The sequence below is a fragment of the Phlebotomus papatasi genome, chromosome 3 (assembly GCF_024763615.1).
Source record: "Phlebotomus papatasi isolate M1 chromosome 3, Ppap_2.1, whole genome shotgun sequence".
NCBI classification, from domain to species: Eukaryota; Metazoa; Arthropoda; class Insecta; order Diptera; family Psychodidae; genus Phlebotomus; species Phlebotomus papatasi.
The window spans coordinates 17,274,508-17,296,177 of NC_077224.1; the positions used below are offsets into that span (position 1 = coordinate 17,274,508).

Consider the following 21,670-nt stretch of genomic DNA (forward strand, 5'->3'; position numbering starts at 1 on the left):
TAAAACTATTTGTAGTAGCTAATCAGCATTGCTATTAATTGGATTGATACTTCCTTCTTTTATAAAGTTCAGAGTAAACTTTTTAAATTTTTAAACTTTTTTAAACTGCAATTTTGAAAAAATCCTAAAGAATAAAATGTTTTGTTGATTTTTTTCTTCTGGTTGAATAAAATTGAATTTAGAAGTTACTCAGATTTTTCGTTATATATAAGTGACGCACATGAGCACAATTTGCACAGGAGCTTTATTGCTCGTATTGTGCATACGTTCTAAGGTACTTGTGCTTTGCAAATAATGCAAAAATGTGATTAGGAGTAATTTTGAGATGTTGAAATGAGTGAATTATGAACATATTCTGGCAGACGAAGAAACTTAAATTTGGGTTAGTTTACTTTATAGTCAAGTTTATATTTTATTAAATATAATTTAAATGGAAAGAACTAAGCTTTCAGGCGAAGGTTGACCCAGTTTTTTTTTTCACTCAAGCTACACACAGAAAAATTTGTACACAAAATTGTTACACCGAGGGCTGTCCAGATTTGAAAAAGTGTTTGGTAAAATTTTAAGCAAGTGTTTGGTACACAATTTTTTAACTGCTGGTACACAAATTTTTAACATTTGGTACAAAAATGTTTAACATTTGTTAACATTTTGTGTATTTCTTGTTTTATTTTTTTTTAACCATGGTTAACATTTTGAGGAAATTTTAGAAAAAAATATTTTGTAAAATTGTTTATAAATATTTGTGAATTACTATTGGGGACTTACGAAATGTTCGTAAATCGTATAACTCACTAAAATGTTCGTAAAGAATTGTATTTTTTTGCAAACACTGTCTGTAACAAGATAACCTAACGAGGATTTTTTGTTCTTTCACGAAAAAATATTTCCAAAAGAACAAAAAATCCTCTTTAGGTGATCTTGTTACGGACAGTGTTTGCGAAAAAATACAATCCTTTACGAACATTTTAGTGAGTTATACGATTTACGAACATTTCGTATGTCCCCAATAGTAATTCACAAATATTTATGAACAATTTTACAAATTTGTGAAAAGTGGCACGGAAGTTTCCTTAGGATATTTTTAAACAAAAAAAGTTCGACTTTTAAATAAGCATAATTAGAAACTTTTTTATTTATTATTTATTTCAAAATATTATTATAATTATTTATATTAAAATTATTACATCTTGCTTAGATACTATATTGATTTTTTTTAGTATTTGCACTTATAATTCGTCACAACTGACACATAAAAGCGCTTTATACCTGATCGTGTTCCACCTTGAGTAATAAAGGTTGCAGACGATTTTAGAGTTTTTAGAGTTTTTTTTTAGAGTTTAGAGTTTAGAATTTTAGAGTTCATTTCCCGACTGGAGTACTATGAAATCTCTGAATACTTGCTTCAAAAATGGTCGCTTAATTCCACGGCCACTTCCAGTTGAACGTAGAAGCGTTACTCAAAAACTCATATATTTTTGGAGACCATTCTGAAAAAATTATTTAGAATAACTTAATTCTCAGTCAGTTTATTAGTAACATTAAATGGAAAAGAGGAGGCAAACATGATCCAAATCAGCGAAGAAACACGTTTTCTACCACTTTATTAACTATTCACATAGAAATATGTATGTTAAGAGTAATTCAACGAAAATTGGTATAAAAACTGTTTGATTAATTAGTAAATTTATTTAAATGGTTCAAGCAATTTTCTTCCAAAAACTTCATAAACTATCGAAATATTTCATATCGGATAGTTTAAAATTTAAAAATAAATGGTATAGGAAATTATTTTTATGTTCATAAAATTTATTTTTATAGTAATAATGTGAAATTTCACAAAATTTCAAGAACGATGTGGTACTTTAACACTTTTAAGAATAATTGAGATAGAAAATTATTTTAGTAATGACAAAATTTATTTAATTTTAAAATTTTAAACATATTATACAATAAATTTTGAAGAATAGAATTTCGTTTTCTTTTTAAGTGAAATAATTATTTAATTAAATATTTCAAAAGTTTCAATTTTTTCTTGAAATTTTCACATGCCTAATTAATGCACTAATTGAAAATTTGGACAGAATGGGGCTTAAATGGGGGCTTGAGTTCTGTTGTCTTTTAAGGTACAGCCCCCATTATAACCTAATCTGAATTATAAACTTCAAATAGGGCAAATTTTAAATTTAGAGCATTGAAAAGTAGGAAGTTGGCAAATAAAATCTTATTGAAAGAAACAAAGAAAATTTTAAAATGTGGCGGATTACCTTTACAAGTGAGCTTGTAAAAAAGTTCTGATGATTTTACCAGATCTGGAGGAGCCTCCTCCACGGTGACCTCCAATGGACTGCAACTTTGTGGAGCAAGGGATGTAAAATTTCCAAATTCTGGGAGGTTGCCAGCGTCAGTTTCATGCTGTTTTCATAAAATATCCCCAGGTTTTCAGAGTTATTCTCATGCTGTAGACAAAAAAGACACCATAAACCATTTTTCTGAAGAATTTCACTGATATACGGAAAATTTACCTGCTTTTCCAACTCAAAAAACACTTTTTCTCACAGAAATCTACGCTTACCCACGTGTCCTCACCATTATATTTGACACAGCACGCGTAACACCCGCCATGATTCCCGAAAAACTGTCAGATATTGAGAATATTGCGCAAAACTCTCCGTACTTAGTACCAAGTGAGTTACTTTTCTCTCTCTTTTCTCTCCCGCTGGGAGAGAAAAGGTGCCAGAGTAACAAAATGTACACGATCTTAGCTCCTTTCGGTGAACAAATCATTGTGTACACTTTTTCGTGATCTCTTGGTGTAGCAAATATGTGCATAAAAAGTTATTGTTTTTATGTACAGAAATTTTTGTGTACATATTTTTCTGTGTGTAGACTCAGGCTTCTTCACTCAGAATTTACGCACTAATGCATTATTAGACAAATCTTTTATGTTCCTTAAAGCATGATTCAACTCAAAAAGCACCCACTTTGAAGAAAAATAATTTAAAACGAAGAAAAGAATCTCCACTTTGACAATTTTTTCATCTTCTGATTAAATTTATTCCTCTTACGCTCAATCCTTTGAGAGGTGCTTTAGAAGCTTTTTCCCAGGAAGTTCTAAGAAGTTCATTGATGGTATATACGTTTGTGCAAGTTTTCTGAGAAATGGCTGTAGAACTACATGATAGAGTGTCATAAAGGTAAATATTTATCATATTAACATATTCAAAATTGGGGTTTTCGAACATGCGTGTTTGCAAACAGTATTCTGCATGTCAACATTTAAGTCTTTGTATTTTATGTTTATGGAATATTTTAATATGCTTAACATTTTGATATTTTTAATTTTTTGGAGGTGGAGAGATTGTGGTTAATAGTGTAGTAGGGGAAGGTTTTGATGTTTCGCACACAATAATGATGTTCAAGTTCAGTGATTCTTTCTGACTACCATGCAAACCGTATAGATTCTCCAACTATACCAGAAAATTCTCTTACTTACAAGGTCCATAATCCCACCACATAAAATCCCAGGAAATCCTTAGATTTTCCTCTAGAGGAAAATAAAAATTTAATAACGATTTGTGCGATGGATCAATCAAGTTTCTATCTTCGAACACGATTCACATCATCATTGAGCTCCCCCATTTTCACCGTAAATTTGCACCGAACACTAAAAGTTGCACATCATTGTTTAAAGGGAATTCTAATCTACTTGATTAAACCCTTTGAACAAGGAATAAAACCTTTTTAATGTCAATTTTTCGGAACTTTTCTAAGAGATATTTTTATGACACTGAAAACCACTTTTTTGCTCGATTCCCTGGGAATTTCATTCTGGAAGCAGTAAAACTGGTGAATGCCTCCTTGAAAAGTCTAAATATCACCAAATTTTCACTAATTAATGAGTTTTTTAAGCTAAAAAGTGACTAAAACCCTGCAAGTGAGAAGATCACTTAAGTTCCACCAATCCTCTACGGAGCCGGATATACTTAAAACCGTCTTTGTATGCGCAGCAGTGAAGATTCCCAAGAAGCAATTTTTTCTTAATATAGTCTTGTACAATTACCTAAGTAAGGCATTATAGAACCTTAAATCTTTTTATTTGCTTATAACATTCTTGGTTCCATCACTGAGATTACTATAAGTAAAGTGGTGCACTGTTAAGGATCTTAAGAGCTCCTATAGGAATTTCTACAGAAAATTCTCACTTTAAGTCTTTTAAAAGTGCACTAAAAGACTTGTTTAATACTTGGTTCTATAAGGCAGCTATTTTCTATTGGTTCTATAAGGCAGAACCCAAGATCTTCTGTCCCCACAGCTACAGAAATTGAGATTCAGCACATAGATTAAGGTTCGGGGGATGGACCGGCCACAATTTTCACAAAACAGTCTCTTCCGGACAATATTTTTTTTCTTAATGTGAAAAACAACACAAAAATGAGGTTATGTCAAAGATGCTCAAAGAAACCAGTTGTAAGCTGTGTAAGTTTATTGTAGATGTTTCTTTCATTGCACATTCAGTTTGTGCAATCTTGAATAATATTTTTATATCAAAGAAATGCAAAATTGCTTTCACAATTACTCAACTTCGCCATTTTTGAGTCAAATTACTTATTGTTTATCAACTTTAAGGTTCTCAAGTGAATGAAGGAGCAAATCGGAGAATTGCAATGGATATGAATATGGGAGAATCGCATCGAATACGAAGTTTCCTGGAAAATGTGCGAAGAAACAATGTCTTCTATGTGCTATCGATCAATGTTAGTGAAGTTTTTGGATTTTCGTCCACTCACGAAAACGGTCTGCTCCAACCCAAATCTTTTTTACATAAATAAAAACTCTAATAACCCCTCTAACCCCTGTGATAGTAGTTTTTCAGAAAAGTGATATTAATTGTGCAAAATAGTACGAAATATTATACATTAAAATTACTGTTTTAACCCGTTCTTAATTTTTTTTTCCTGAAACTAGGGAAAAGAAACCAGACTCCCAATTTTTTCAAGAAAGGTGTGTTTTAAGACTAGCAATTAAAATATACAGCTATAGCAGAAGAGTGTTTCTCTGTTCAACCGACAAATGTTTTTGTACTCGAAGGCAAGACAGACGAACCAGACGAATATAGAAGAATTTTGAAATTGAATTTCGAATTTGCATTTAAACTAATTTTATAAAACTGTTAAGATAAGCAGTATAACTTTTCCTGTTTGTTTTTGCATAATTTAATTCTAATTAGGTTTTCTGCAAAATTTACACAATTGTTTAAAATACATAGAATGCATAAAATGCCCCGATGCTCCCCTATTCCGAAACCATTTAAAATTAAATGCCGTTTCTTCGATGAAACTAAAGCAAAATTTCTGCAACATGTTGCTGCAAACTTTCTCAACATTCTCAATGTATCAATTTAGCAATAATGTAGAAGTTTCCTGCAAGGCAATTTGACTCCCTCAGTTCCCAATATTTGATTTTGTTAACTTGTATACCTGAAGGATTAGTTTGGTCACTTGATATTCCAGGTTTCAAGCACCATTTAGCTATACCCAGAGAGTATTCCCTGGTATTTCAACTGCAAAACCACAGAGTTTTCCTCAAATCTTGATACGGAATTTCCTCCTCACTTCAAATGATTTTCCACCCCCTCAGTTTGGCAAACAGTACAACCACTTTATCTTAAGCATCCCCTGAGAGACAATATTTCTGTGTAGGGCAAATTGTTCACCTCGTCTTTGACCTTCCGATATCCCATGGCCCAAGTTTTCTCTGGTATACACTCTCTCTCCTAACACACAACATATTTCGAGGATGTTTTTGTCAACAAACCCCAAGACCGCAAAAGATACCAATCGATGGAGTATCTCCCATCCTCAGGGGAGAACTCGTGGGAAAAATTGCCATGGTGTGTATGAAGATAAATTAGTTTCAACTATTGCACAACATATAATTTCTACGTCACTCTTCTGTCTCAGACACTCATTAAGAAAACTAATATAAAATCTCAAAGTGTAATTAAGAAGTAGAGTTGGAGTGAATAAAAATCAAAAAGTTCTACACAGCCAATAAATACGATGGCAAAAAAAAATTATGAAAATTAACTTTTCTCTTCACCATAAAACCACAGAGATATGGAAAAAGTTTCTTTTTGCCCATCTCTGAGAACATCGACAGGAATTGATGAGAAGAAATTGTGGAAGAAGGGAAGGAAAATTTGAGGGAAAGAGTGGTAGGAAAAACAACAATATCAATATCTAAAACTTCCCGTGTATATTTTGGTGATATAAACAAATTATGATGAAGATTCTCAGTACTAAATGAGTTTATAAAATACGAAATCCCCGGTTACTTAACGAGTCCCTTCCGCATTTTCTTTCTAATAGAATAATTTAGCCAACATAATCGGATTTAGTGAAATGAGAAAATTCTATACATATAACCTCATCAATGGATGCTCTTTCAGTTCTCTCATCGCCGTATTTTAGGATTGAAACAATGATAAATTTATAGCATTTTGCGTTATGATTGAAAGTTTTAAGAAGCTTAGCGTTACTCTTGTTTTTCGGTTATTTTGCCATAATACCAAAAACTCTCCTGGAAAATTTTCAAGCTTCCCCCCATTACATTTCTCAATGTTTTTGCCAAAATTTCCATTTCGACCTTCGAGAAAATTTATATGTTTACAAATTTACGAAAAACAATCAGATTTCTTCCCATTGCTTGTGATATTCTTTTAAACAGAGTTAAATTTTGTAAGATAATACAATAATTTGGGAATTTTCATTTAGATGTAAGGCATGTAGGTTGGAATTGTGGCTTATGGTTACATTAGCTGAAATATTTTACATACAAGTTTTAGTATTTTTGATCAACTAAGATAAAAAGTTGGTTAAAATTTGTGCGAGACAGTTTCTAGCAGATTTTTCAGGTTGACTGAGTGAAACATATCAACTGTTGATCAACTACTGATCTTCTAATAGATTGGCAACGTTTAATCAACTGTTGATCATCGAGTAGATTATCAACGTTTAATCAACAGTGATTGACTAATATGTTATCAACTTCTAATCAACTTTTTATAAACTTTTGATCTTGTAACAAATTATTAGTTTCTGGTCAACTTCTGATCAACTGTTGATCTTCTAACGGATTATCAGCTGCCGATAAACTTTTCAGAAACTGTTGATCGACTAGCAGAGTACTAACTTCTGATCAACTGACGATTGACTATTAGATTATCAACTTCTCATAAACTGTTGAAATTGTAACAGATGATTTGTTTATGATCAACTTCTGATCAACTGTGGATCGACTAATAGACTATCAACTTCTGATAAACTTTTCACAAACTGTTGATCGTCTGACAGATTACTAACTTCTGATCAACTGTCGATTGACTAATAGATTATCAAATTCTAATCAACTTTTGATCTTGTAACAGATTATAAGTTTTAGTATTTTTGATCAACTAAGATAAAAAGTTGGTTAAAATTTGTGCGAGACAGTTTCTAGCAGATTTTTCAGGTTGACTGAGTGAAACATATCAACTGTTGATCAACTACTGATCTTCTAATAGATTGGCAACGTTTAATCAACTGTTGATCATCGAGTAGATTATCAACGTTTAATCAACAGTGATTGACTAATATGTTATCAACTTCTAATCAACTTTTTATAAACTTTTGATCTTGTAACAAATTATTAGTTTCTGATCAACTTCAGATCAACTGTTGATCTTCTAACGGATTATCAGCTTCTGATAAACTTTTCACAAATTGTTGATCGACTAACAGATTACTAACTTCTGATCAACTGTTGATTGACTAATAGATTATCAACTTCTAATCAACTTTTGATAAACTTTTGATGTTATAACAGATTATTAGTTTCTGATCAACTTCTGATCAACTGTTGATCTTCTAACGGATTCAGAAACTCTTGATCGACTAACAGATTACTACCTTCTGATCAACTGTTGATTGATCTTCTAACAAATGATTTGTTTATGATCAACTTCTGATCAACTGTTGATCTTCTAACGGATTATCAGCTTCTGATAAACTTTTCACAAACAGTTGATCGACAGTTTACTACTTCAGATTACTAACTTCTGAGCAACTTTTACTTCGATTTACTAATAGATTATCAAATTCTTTTCAACTTTTGATAAACTTTTGACCTTGTAACAGATTATTGGTTTCTGATCAACTGTTGATCTTCTAACGGATTATCAGCTCTGATAAAGTTTTTAGAAACTGTTGATCGACTAACAGATTACTAACTTCTGATCAACTGTTGACCGACTAATGGATTACCAACCTCTAATCAACTTTTCATAAACTGTTGATCTTGTAACAGATTATCAGCTTGTAAACAGCATCTGAAAAATTATTGATTTTCTAACTAATTATCAGCTTCTGATCAACTTTTTAAAACTGTTGATCGACTAACAGATTACTAACTTCTGATCAACTCTTGACCGACTAATGGATTATCAACCTCTAATCAACTTTTCATAAACTGTTGATCTTGTAACAGATTATCAGCTTGTAAACAGCATCTGAAAAATTATTGATTTTCTAACTAATTATCAGCTTCTGATCAACTTTTTAAAACTGTTGATCGACTAACAGATTACTAACTTCTGATCAACTCTTGACCGACTAATGGATTATCAACCTCTAATCAACTTTTCATAAACTGTTGATCTTGTAACAGATTATCAGCTTGTAAACAGCATCTGAAAAATTATTGATTTTATAACTAATTATCAGCTTCTGATCAACTTTTTAAAACTGTTGATCGACTAACAGATTACTAACTTCTGATCAACTGTTGACCGACTAATGGATTACCAACCTCTAATCAACTTTTCATAAACTGTTGATCTTGTAACAGATTATCAGCTTGTAAACAGCATCTGAAAAATTATTGATTTTCTAACTAATTATCAGCTTCTGATCAACTTTTTAAAACTGTTGATCGACAAACAGACTACTAACTTCTAATCAACTGTGGATCGACTACTAGATTATCAACTTCTGATTAACTCTTGCTAAACTGTTGATCGGTTAGCGTATTATCAGCTTCTTATCAACTGTTGACCCAATAACTGATTATAAACTTCCAATTAACTTTTGATAAACCCTTGATCTTGTGACTGCTTATAAGCTTCTGAACGACTGTTAATATTGTAACAGATTATCAACTTCTGATTTGTTAATACTAACGAAAACAATTGAAAACCCTAAGGGCCTAAATAGACTCAGGCTGATCCTCGAGAATATTTAGCCTTTAAAATTTGACAGTAAAGATTTATCCCAAACTATCATACGTTGGGAGCTTCGAATCATCGATTGGGGGTCCTTCACATAAATCTCCTTTACCTAATCCATTACTGCTAGAATTTACAGGCTAAGTATTCTCGAGGATCAGCCTGAGTGTTTTGGGCTCTAACAGTTGATAGATTTAATTATCTTTTGACCAATTTTACATAGAATTCGATATAACAATTTCATGATTGATTTTGTGTGAAAAATCAACTTTTTCACTAACTCGATTATCAACTAATTTCCTATGAGTATCCCTACAAGGAATGTGCTTTTAAATTTATTTTCTAAAACTTGTTCTTCTTCCTTCTTTACAAAGGCTCAAAAACATTTTTTTACAAAATGAAAAAAAAATTGTAGCGGGCCTTTGAATTAAATTTGGAAACTTGAATTGAGAAAAGCGGTGATGGTTTGTGCTAAATTAGGCAGTCGGTAGAGTGGTCTAAAGACTAGAGGTGTGGCCCTACCGAATATTTTATCATCTTTAGTAATACCAAATTCTATTGGTCTTTCGGAATTTTATAACTTATTTTTCCTTAATAGGGTAAGTGTGTCAAATTTCGGCATAGTTGCATGCAAGCGACAAAGTCTCCAGTTTGAAATGTAATATTTTTAATAAAAATTGAATATTTTTGTTACTCTTTTACAAGAAATGTTGCTTGGAACCTCGCAGACAATTTATCATCTTTATTTTCTCTAAAATCATTCTTAATACATTTTAAAATTAATTAAAATGTAGACATAGCATTGGTGGCCTATTTCAGCCACCTTCATTCTCTTAGTTCCTTGGCCTTTCAGGATTATTTAAATATTTTTTCAGATCATCTTGCTCGTTGAAGTGACATTTTTTGTTATTTTTTTTGCGTTGTACAATCTCAAGAGTATCCAAAAACTAAAAATGCGAGGAACAAGAAATATGGCCGAAATTGCAAGCTGGCCGGAATTTGGCACACTTATACGGGCTTCAGACCTAAGGCTTAACCAAATGGCTTAACTGCTCTAATTTCTTATCAATCACGATTTTTTGGAAAAATTTAACACAGGATTGAATTGTTAAAAATAAATTACCAATTAGGCTCCCAAAACGCAACGAAATTGCTCGCTATTTAGGATTTTGAAACCTTTGGGAACTGGGCCAAACCTCTAGTCTGAATCCCGCTTTATACCCTAATCCAATCCCAAATTAAAATTTTTCAATATATCTTGATAGTCAAAATATCTTGAATTCCATAAAATCTTGAAGATCATTTTCCGTAGGGGCTAGAACGACATTGCTTTCTTTCTATAAGAGGTGGGGTCTTGATCCGAACGGTGCAACAACCACAAAAGTTATGTTGAAGAGGGCAGCGTCCAGAGCGATAGGTCTCTTATTAATGCGTCTCTTAGTTTAAGTCGGATACACATTACTCAGAAACTGATGGTAATGTAATCCGATCATTATTTTGATTGTTATTACGTTACGTCGTCTCTCGGCTTGAGTTGTAAGTGTGTCTAAGGTTGAGTAAATCTACCGGAAGTTCTATACGAGCAATTCGAAAAATTTCCTGCTGAGCTTTGATTGAAAGTAACATAACGAAGAGGGGTCCACAATGAATAAACTAGAAGGCGTACACATGTTGTGGCGCTGCTGGTTCATCCACCTCTATTGTTGTCATATGAGTAGCTCGCAAGAATTTTAGCCTTTAAGCGTAAATGGATTATTTTGCTGCCTTTTCTATACCATTTTTGTGACGCATTTTCAGGTGACGTCTTTGGGGATATTCTGCGATAATTTCGAGTCATAATATGGTAATATTATTTTTTAGAAAACGGTTAGCCGTTTATTTTGCGTTTTAAAGCTACTTTTTTTTTTAAAATGTTTGTCAGGAACAACATGTACTTTGTGTTAAAAAGTTTACTTGTAGTTAATTGATTTGTATGGCGTGTGTGTGATAATTGTTACAGATTGTGAATTTTTCAGATCCGTTCTTTTTATCTTTGCGTAAGATATGCAAACAAGTATAATTAATTTTTTACTGTCATGATAAGTATCCATCAGATAATGTGCTTGAGCCTTAAAAGCTCTCGCGAATTGAACATAAAGATAAAGGCTGAAGAATTTCCTTGGATTTTCTCTCGGTATTTTGTGGCTTTCGGCATCAATGAGGGTCAGAATCATTGAAGTGTTTATTGAAATTGAGAAGCCTTCGAAGTTACCAAAGTTTTCAGCACAAAGTGATCTTTTTCCTTTCATGCTAATCCAAAGTTTTCATCCCCAAGATAATCACCAAGTGATACAATCTTATGGTAAGCAAACCATATTTGAATTATCCGCTTTATTTCAAACATTTCTCGGTCACTGAGGGAAAGGGTTTGACACTTCTTTTCACTTTGGGAAAAGTGGTTTGAATAGTCAGAAATTCCAGAGTTGCACAAATAGAGCAATTTATGTTAAAGTTGATTGCTAAAGTTTTCCATTGTTTTCAATGGGCGTATGGTGGATATTCACAGAACTTTACCAAATACACGTTATTCCCAGCAATGTCCTGGTGAAAAGCCTGAGAATTGTGGGTTAGGAGAACAGTGTCATTGTTGGATAATGATATTCATAATGTCCTTTGCATTTCTAACACATTGTACCAGGAGGTTGAATGGTTCAGAAGGAGGTCGAGAGATGGTCTGCAGAGGAACAAAGTGACTGTATTCCTTTGGTTACGACCAAGGGATATTTGTATAATGTTTCTCGACTTCACTAGTTATGTGGTCATGCACAAAGTGGTGATGAAATTGCATTGTCTCCAGTTTCACCAATGAGGATTTTCCTCAAATGTCGTTTTAGTTTACCTATTATTACACTCTCATAAAAGGGAGTTCTTGTACTTTAGATATGAGAAAAATAATTTTCCACTTAATTTTCTTTCATTGCAAATATTTCAGAAAATTTAATTGTGCAAAAGTTCATCAGTACGGAGATTTCTTTGACCGTGAAATGCCAAGTTTAATCAAATTAAAATGAGAATGGAATGAATTTTCAGTTCTCCATATTCGGAATTTTTCTTTAAATAGTCTACACCCAAAGAAATTTTGGTTAAATCTAAGGTTAAGTCCAATCATTTTAATAATTATACATTTTTTAGAATGTTTATCATTTTAATAAGGTATATTGATTCACTCTTTCGCACACAACAAAATATTCTTTATATTAAAAAAATTCACTATAACAAAGGTTTTTGTAATGAATATTTCGAAATGTAAAAATGCTTTACTATTTTTTTCTAAAACCCTACAAATTATCAAAATGAAACGATGAGTAATATAATAAATTATATTTTTTTCAGATTCGTGAGTGATTAAAAATCAGTAAGTTTGACTATAATATTATTAAAATTTTTAGTGTTGATTTTATTTATGTTTTACTATTGAAATATTCCAAAGTCATTTCTAGTAATTTATTAGTTATTCATTAAGCAAAGTTTGATTTACTTCAAATTATTTTTTTTTTACAAATTTAAAATATTGGTTAATATCTTTCTGATATACGTTTTAAATCAGAAAAATTTCATAAAATCAAAATTTTATCCCTTTTCTTCATATACATATTGCATATTTCTGTTCCACTCTTTTGCGCTCTTCTTCTTTTTCTTCCAAGCATCAAAGCAAATTCAATTTAGATTTATTGTAGATAAGTGAGATAAACGTTTGCTAAACATTTCTTAATGGCTCTGGCATACCTTTTAGATCAGGAAAATTTCATAAAGTGAAAATTAACATTCCTTTCTTCCTTAAGCTTTGCATATGTCTATCCTACTTTTATGCACTCTTCTTATTCTTTTAAACATCACACCAAATTAAATTTAGATCAGTCCAATTTCCAGACCGAAAGAGTGGGATAGACTTATGCTAATCTTTTGAGAAGGAAAGGAACGCGAATTTCCATGTAATAAAATTATACCAAACAAAAAGGTGTTCCAAAAGTCATAAGCAAAAAGATGTGTATTTTGATTTCGTTTTGGCTTTAATACATTTTGGGATATTGTTTTTGAAAATTTTCATCTAATATTTTAAAGGCAAAACCGGCAAAACCATTGTCTTTGGATCCAAATAGTTCTATAAAGACTCAGTTTTCTCTATTGTATCCTTAATGGCGCTGCGATCGCTTTTTCTTCAGGTACATTTTTATTAGCCGTTGAGACCCGATTTTTGAAGATCTCTCTTTTTTTTTTTAACAAAAACGGTACTTCATGGTACTCACGATGAGTCGAATTATCAGACGTCAAGGACTAGAATATTTTCTTTTAGCAGATTGTGGAGAAAAATTAACCGTAAATCGTATTTTTTATATAACACTCTCCCAAAATTCAAATTTTATTTTTTCATGGACAGGTTTCAGTTATATGCTAACACGAAATAGTTTATTTTTTTGGCTTCAGATGGATTTACTCTTAGTAATCGTTACTATCGAAAGGTAAATTTCTTTAAAACAGCCCTTGGAAAAGAATGTCCTAATGGCTGAATGATTAAAAATTTTCAAAGAAAAATTTCAGAAAATATAGCTTAACCATTGAACTATTATATGCGTAAGAACTGGAATTAAATATTTCTTTTATTATGTTGAAGGAAATATTAGATGAGATCATATATTCTGTCAGTAGAAGAGGTAAAAAGTTTGGAGTGGTATATCTCAGCTCCTGATGAACATAATTGGATGAGTGAACTATTGTTGGAAAGCTTGGTTCATTAGCTTTCAGAATCTGGTATATGTAATTGGCTATGGGTAAATCATGGTCATCCAGAACCATTTATGTCGAAGAAGACACTTTTTGCAACGTCTTTTTTGACCATCTACTGCTGGGACCAGGAGTGACCCACAATTCTCGCACTTGGACTGTTCGTTAGAGGAACTCAAAGGGTATAATTTGTGGAAGAAACTTTTTTTTTGGACGTCTTACTTTTTTTTATTCATCGACTTTTGCAAGAATTTTAACATTTTATACGCATAGAAAAAAATGACAGAAATCCTTCTATCTCATTTTCTGGACAAACTAATGAAGATATCGGCTTGGAATGTTCTAAGTACTCCCCCATAAGTTGATCCAAGGAATCCAAATATCATATCAATTTCATCCCCACGTCTATCCTTCCCCTCCAGAAACCACTCTTTTAGGATTTTTGTAATTTTTTCCTTGCGTGTAAAATGTTAAAATTCTTGCAAAAGTCGATGAATAAAAAAAAGTAAGATGTCCAAAAAAAAAGTTTCTTCTACAAATTATACCCTTTGAGTTCCTCTAACGAACAGTCCAAGTGCGAGAATTGTGGGTCACTCCTGGTCCCAGAAGTAGATGGCCAAAAAAGACGTTGCAAAAAGTGTTTTCTTCGACATAAATGTTTCTGGATGACCATGATTTACCCATAGCCAATTACATATACCAGATTCTGAAAACTAATGAACCAAGCTTTCCAACAATAGTTCACTCATCCAATTATGTTCATCAGGAGCTGAGATATACCACTCCAAACTTTTTACCTCTTCTACTGACAGAATATATGATCTCATCTAATATTTAAAGAAAATACAGTAGACTCTCTCAAAATCGGGCATATGGGGCAAATTGTCATCCAAATTATCGAGATATTTGGGCATCAAAATCATTGTAAATTCCACGAAAATCGCTCAAATATAAAGAATCACGATAAACCAAGAGTAACTCCAGTGAATTTGAACAAATTTGCTTTAAAATTAAACGTGAAAATTGTCAACAAAATTTTGCACCCTATTGAAAAAGAGCCGATTGAGCGAGAGTCTACTGTATACCGTTTTATTGTGTTTTGTGACCCACATAACCTCTTAAACTCTGCGGAAATTCTGCAGAAATTCCGCAGAAATTCTGTGGGAATTTCTCAACAATTCCACAAATTTTCCGCGAACTATCTGCGAAATTTCTGAGGAGTTTCCGCAGTATGTCTGCGGAGTTTTCGCAGTATTACTGCGGAATTTGTATGGAATTTCCGTAAAAGTTCTGCGGAAATTCCGCGGAAATTTCAAGGAGCGACATGAACAATTGCGCGCATATCTTACTGTTCTTACCCGTCAAATAATTTCGTCAGATATCTTTAAGTTTTCTGCAGAAAATATCTACACCTCTGCCGAAAATCTGCCGAGAAACTGTAGATATTCCTACGAATTTTACTTGGGCTTGGGACAAAATTCGTCAGAAATTTTTCCCGATTTTCTGAGGAATCCTGGTGCATACTCTGACGAATTTCTGTAGATATTTTGCCGATTTTCTGTAGATTTTTTTCTACATTCCAGACTTTCCAGACAGCTGTGTCAGAAAAGATGGAATATATTTCACTGAAAGTTTGCAAAAATCAATAGAGTGATTCTTGGTGATTTCACAGTGTTTATAAAGAATTTTGCGACGTCGTATTATAAGTAGAGAATAGTGAAGTGATATCTTTAAACACAGTGTCGACCTAAATTTCGTGTTTTTTGTATCATTCGATTGGCGATTTTTAAGAAATTAGTATTTTTGCTCGCAACTTTTTAGTTATCTAAAATGTTTAATCGGTAATGCTTGTTAAGCAGAGCATACAATTTTCTTTGTAACTTCTACAGTTTCTTGATAAATCAAAAATATTTTTGTTGAGAAAATGGAGATAATGCAGATTTTTTATGCAGAATTTCTGCCGAAAATCTACAGATTTTCAGGCAGAAATTCTGCCGAAAATCTACAGATCTCATCCGAATGTACTAGAATATACCAATTAAAAAAAACCTCCGAGTAAAGTCGGCAGGTAGAACAATGATTTGACGGGTTACTGCTGCTGCTCGTGAAAAGAGAATTAGCTTGTGCGCGCACTAAGTTTAAACTTTCTGCTGTTGTAGCTCGCTGCTTATAAAACAGGACATTACTCGTGCGCTCACTTTTGCGCAGACTTCTAGTAACCACACGTTCGCTACTTTACCATTGTCTGGCGGAAATTGTCTACAATACAATCTTCATAGATTTTGCGGTTCATCATTTTTTATGAAATGTCAAATTGATTCACCTCTTTCTGTCATATTGTTTTCTATCAGATGTCTCTCCTTTCACCTAAAAAATGCCTTAAAGGGACTCAAACAGTACCGTCGTTGCGGGTGACTTTGCACTCGGGGGGTGACTTTGCACTCTGCTGTCCGTAAGACTTTCATAAATTCCAGCACTTATTGATGGTCTTCGCCGATCCGGTCTACCATGTCAAAGTATATAGGGATATGTTATGTACCAAGTAAGGTACAATGATCCTCAAAAGGATACTTGTAGTTTCAGTAACAGTCAAGAAAATGCAAATATAGGTATTTTGTCAAAAACCGACTCCGTGAAAAAGTTATCTGAAGGTGCAATTCCAAAATCGATTTCAGAGTAGCAAATTGCCCAAATCCAATCTAAATTTATCTGACTAGAATAATCCACTTCGATTTTGTTGATTATTTTTATTAAAATATTTTTTTCCCTATTATCTTCATAAGCCCGCATGATTTATGTTATAAAATTGCATATAATGGTCTTTCTAAAGCTTTATTATAGAGGTATTTGGCTAAAAATTATCCAATTTTGTGGGAACTTAAGATAAAATGACCGAGATGTACAAGATGGTATGGTCGCCATCTTGATTTGACGTTTCTGTCCGCCATTTTGAATAACTGTCAAAACAAAAATCTCATCCGATTGAGCTGAAATTTTAGTATGTTGTAGCTGATGCCAAGGCTTTTTCAGAACATATATAAAATCCGAACTAGGTCAAGTGGTTGTCTGGATATAGGGGCTCAAAGTTCAAAATTTTGACATTTTCATGAATACAGAACTACAGGGAGCTTCTTTTATCAAAACTATCACAAAAAAGACAGCGCTATCGTTAGGCAATGAGATCTAACAAACAAACAAAAAGAAAAGTAATGTTTTTGTTTATAACAGCGCATTATTTGAGAATCTTAAAAACTGTTTTCGCAAAGATGAAAAATAAAAAAAAATATATTAAATGCACTTTTCGTTTATTTTTTTTTAAATTATGTTAGAGTAAATAAATATATAAAATTAAAGACTGAACTATTTTTAATGGTTACTGATGCATTTCGTTTAGGTTTCAAATATTGAAGATTAAAAAATAAAGACCGCCAAAATATGAGTATTACAAAATTTTAAACTTTAAGCCTCTGTATCTAGGTAAATACTTGACGTAGACTGGAACATAGATACGTTTTAGAAAGGTCTTGACATCAGCTAGAACATACTAAAATTTCAACCAAATCGGACCACTTTTAGGGTTTGACAGTTATTCAAAATGGCGAACAGAAACGTCAAATCAAGATGGTGATCATGTCATCTTGTAGATCTCGTGCATCTTATCTTTAGATGTGAAGATCTTCTTTGTCGTTTATTATCAGAAATTGTTGATTTTTTAAAATTTATTAAAAAGTGCAAAGTCACCCGCACCTTATCCCCAGTGCAAGCCTTTTTTCTTGATTTTTTTTAACATAGTAAAATTTTATAAAATTAATGTTAGTGGCACAAAATCCATTCATTAATAACTGAATACAAATAATTTTATCCATTCACCCCCCTCCCTTCACTTTAACTGTCCATTTTTAGAGGGTAAAGTTGAAAAACAGCTAAAAAACGTGCAAAGTCACCCGCAACGACCGTACTTATTAAGGATTTACTTTATGCAAGTGCTCAAAGTTGCATAGGAAATTTATTTATTTATTTTTTTTTTAATTAGTTGGTTCTTGTGATTTTTCTGAGTGCAAAACAACCATCGCACTTTTCATTCCTCATTTCTGACTTTCGCACAAATTTTCCGCACAAAAGTGACTCACTTTTTGGTCGTGTTACAAAAGTAGACAATCGCATTTCTTTCCCCCTATTAAACAACTAACTTTCTCAAATTGTTGCCCCACTCCTTTCATCTTGTCTAAAGGAAAGTTCTTTTTTGTGCCATTCTTCAACTTCTGAGAGAGAGAGGGTTGTGAAAATGTTGCTGCTCCATGCCAAATTGGGGTAAGAGTGTGAAAATTATACTGTTGAAGTGGTGAATATTTCTGGAAAAATTTCATCTCATTTTCCAGTGGGGCTATTGTCATTCTTTCCTGGGGAATTTTTCTCTTTGCCGTTGAATTGAGCCTCTTGAAGTATGACAATGAATTAGTGATTTTTTTCTAGTACTCAAGCAAGATTAGTACTTGAATCTGAGTTGTTCTGGAAATAAAAATCTTATGTATCACGTTTTTAATTAAAAAAAAATGCTTCCATTAAAAGCTAAATTTTCATTTCTTGTGCATGCCATGGAATTTTTTCCCTTACCCTTTTGAGACTTTTGGTTTTATCAATAAGCACAGGGGATTTTTTGAGCAGCCCTTTTTTGAGGATTGAGACTGGGATAAAAAAAAGAAATGGCTTGGGGTTATTCTTGAACTTTGAGCATGACAATTTAGGTGAAAATCTGAAAATCCAACCAGAGAATTTTCCCAGGAAGTCAATCAAATAAATCATACCGGAAAGCTCACATGAACATCTGTTTTTTGGTTTGAAATGGGGTGAAATATAATTCAAATTAATTCAAACACTCTGCAAAAATTAGCATGGGGAACGAGTGAAAAATAACATCGTGAATATTCACACAAAGTTGAACACTTCAGTGAATTTTTAATGGAAATTCCACCTACACAATTTTCCATCCATCCAACTAAGCCCTCTTTTGCCCCTTTCTACCAATTAAAACTAAAAAAAAAATAGTCCATCCCGAAAGTATGTACGATTATTAGGTGGTAAATTCATTCGTTTTGACTCTTTTAACCTACCACTAAATTTCGTTTTTGATGCGAAAAAAGTGTTTTTTGCATTATTCAATTGCATCTGTTAGGGGTAGAACATTAAATAAAAAAAAAACCTTATAGCCCAATTTTATCAAAAGTGTTTGTTTGACGCTTTTCATGCTCACGATTTCCATTTCACATTTGTTCAACTGTTGCATATGGTGTGCATTAAACAAGAGAAAATTGCATTATTTAAATTAAATACTCCATGATGGTGATTTATTATAAAAAATTATTGGATAATTATTGTGATGGTTTATAAACTTTGTTCAGGGTGGAATTTTGTAATTAACCATAATAGTGTTCGAGTAATCAAATTTAAATGCTTAAAGTCAGGTTAAATGGACATTTTACGATTTCCGATTCGTTTATAAAATGAAACTTTCACTCAATACTGTTGGAATATTAAGTGCAAAGTATAGTTTTCTTTCCAATTGATGTTGAAAAAATGAGGTTAAGATAAGAATTGAGGTTAGAAATAAAATACTCCTATGCATATGCATTCCTACTCGCAATATGAAAAAAAGTTACTTTTATTCCTACTTTCGGCCGCGTGTGTCACGAATTTCAACAATGTCAGAGGGGAAATTACAAGATAGGGTGTAGTAGGGGAAGGTATTCAGGCTTCGCACATATTCTGGCTTCGATCACTTCATATTTTTCCCATATTTTTTAATAATTCTAATTTCCTAAAAAAAGGTTATAATTTATTAAAGAAATACGCGGGAAAATATGAAGTGATCGAAGGTAGAGTATTAAAAGTCCGAAAGCCTTTTCCTACAAAATAATTCAACAACTTCTTTTGCTTTATGCTTCTTTCTGATACGGTCTTTTATTTATTTATTTTTTATGTGAAGGCGAGTGTTGGAAACATGAGCGCCAACTAGCGGAAATATTTGAAAACTTGTTATGTAAGACCCTTTCGGTAAATTTGTCAGTTAATTTTTTAAGAACTCATTTATTTATTAATAAGGTAAAGTGCCCTCAAGTCGACCGGTTCTTCTACTCGATCGATGGTCAATATTTGAATGTTTTAATGATGAATTTCTATAAAATTGTCACTGTTTCGTATTTATTTATGGAATAATTGACTTATTAATGTAAGATCATACGCCAAATATTAGTGCAAATATAAATAAATTGAATAAATAACTCTATATGTCGAAGTGAGGAACCGGTCGACTTCAGGGCACTTTACCTTATTTACAGGGATGAACCCTATTTTTGTGATTCAATAAATATTACTACTACTATATTACTATTTATTGGAGAGGATTAGCTGAACTCCTTGGGAGACGATCATGCAGTCTTATTATTTAAATTACATTTTGTAAACTTATCAAATAGCTTAAGGGGTTACATGGATCTCTCAGGTCAAAAAATATGCCTTTTTTGATAATAATTTATTGTGTCAAAAATATTTTAGAAATTCCAACTTTTGGGATATGCAAGAGTAACTTTAGAACAAAATCTTTAAAAAAAATTTGAAAAATTTTGAAAATTCGACCGTTGGTAGCTGATTTTCGAAACCATTCTTCAAAAAACAGACACAGCGGTAGGCAGCATTTCTCCCAGTAGGTTCATCTGAAATCAAAAAACCGAATATACTCTGTTAGAATATTAGCTGGACCCCTGGATGAACGAAGGATTTTTGAAAAAACAAAATTTGGACTTTGGATTATTGGGGTTACATTTGGGATATGTATTAGAGACTGTCAACACGCGTAGAAAAATTAGTTATTTAGCTATTCAGTTAACATACATTATTCTACGTAAAGTAAGGTTAAGTTGACTTAGATCCTTCTCCTCCTTTATTACTTGGACTATTGTCCACGTAAATTAGTAAAGCAAGGTTATGTCTTTGGATAAAAAGAAACACGGATTTTGACCTAGATCCTTCTCCTCCTTTATTACTTGGACTATTGTCCAAAGATAAAGAAACACGGATAAAAAGGATAAAGAGAAACACGGATTTTGATCTAGATCCTTCTCTAGGTCAAAATCCGTAAGAAGGATCTAGGTCAAAATCCGTATTTCTTTTTATCCAAAGACATAACCTTACTTTACGTAGAATAATGTAGGCTAACTGAATAGCTAAATAACTAATTTTTCTACGCGTGACTATTGTCCAAGTAATAAAGGAGGAGAAGGATCTAGGTCAAAATCTGTGTTTCTTTTTATCTAAATTAATCTACTGACCGAGCATCTAATATTGGTTATGTCTTTAGTAATTGAACTCTTTTTGATTAATTTTTGAGTAATTGAAGTTTTTTTTTAACACTTTTTTGTAGTATTAAAAATTATAATATTTAGTAAAGTTTACTCTTAAAAAGTCTTGCGTCAAGTAAACTAGGAAAGTCTGGTTATACATCGCTGAAATTCACTTAAGGAAATACTGTAACTTTATGATAATATCAATATGATTGCTTTTTGGGTTGCGGTCAAAATATTGAAAGCCAAAATCCTAGCTACTCCTGGGATTGCAGCCATACTTGCTGGATGCGATGGGAAATTTGTCGTG

The 21,670-nt window shown here is 32.4% G+C and overlaps 1 long non-coding RNA gene across 1 annotated transcript in view; it reads left to right on the forward strand.

Annotated features, from left to right (window-relative positions):
- The window catches only part of LOC129807906 (uncharacterized), a 194,884-nt gene that overhangs the window by 130,154 nt on the left and 43,060 nt on the right, over positions 1-21,670 (forward strand). Inside the window, exon 3 of the long non-coding RNA XR_008752337.1 lies at positions 12,635-12,656. This is a non-coding gene — a long non-coding RNA (uncharacterized LOC129807906). The remainder of the gene's footprint in view (positions 1-12,634; positions 12,657-21,670) is intronic.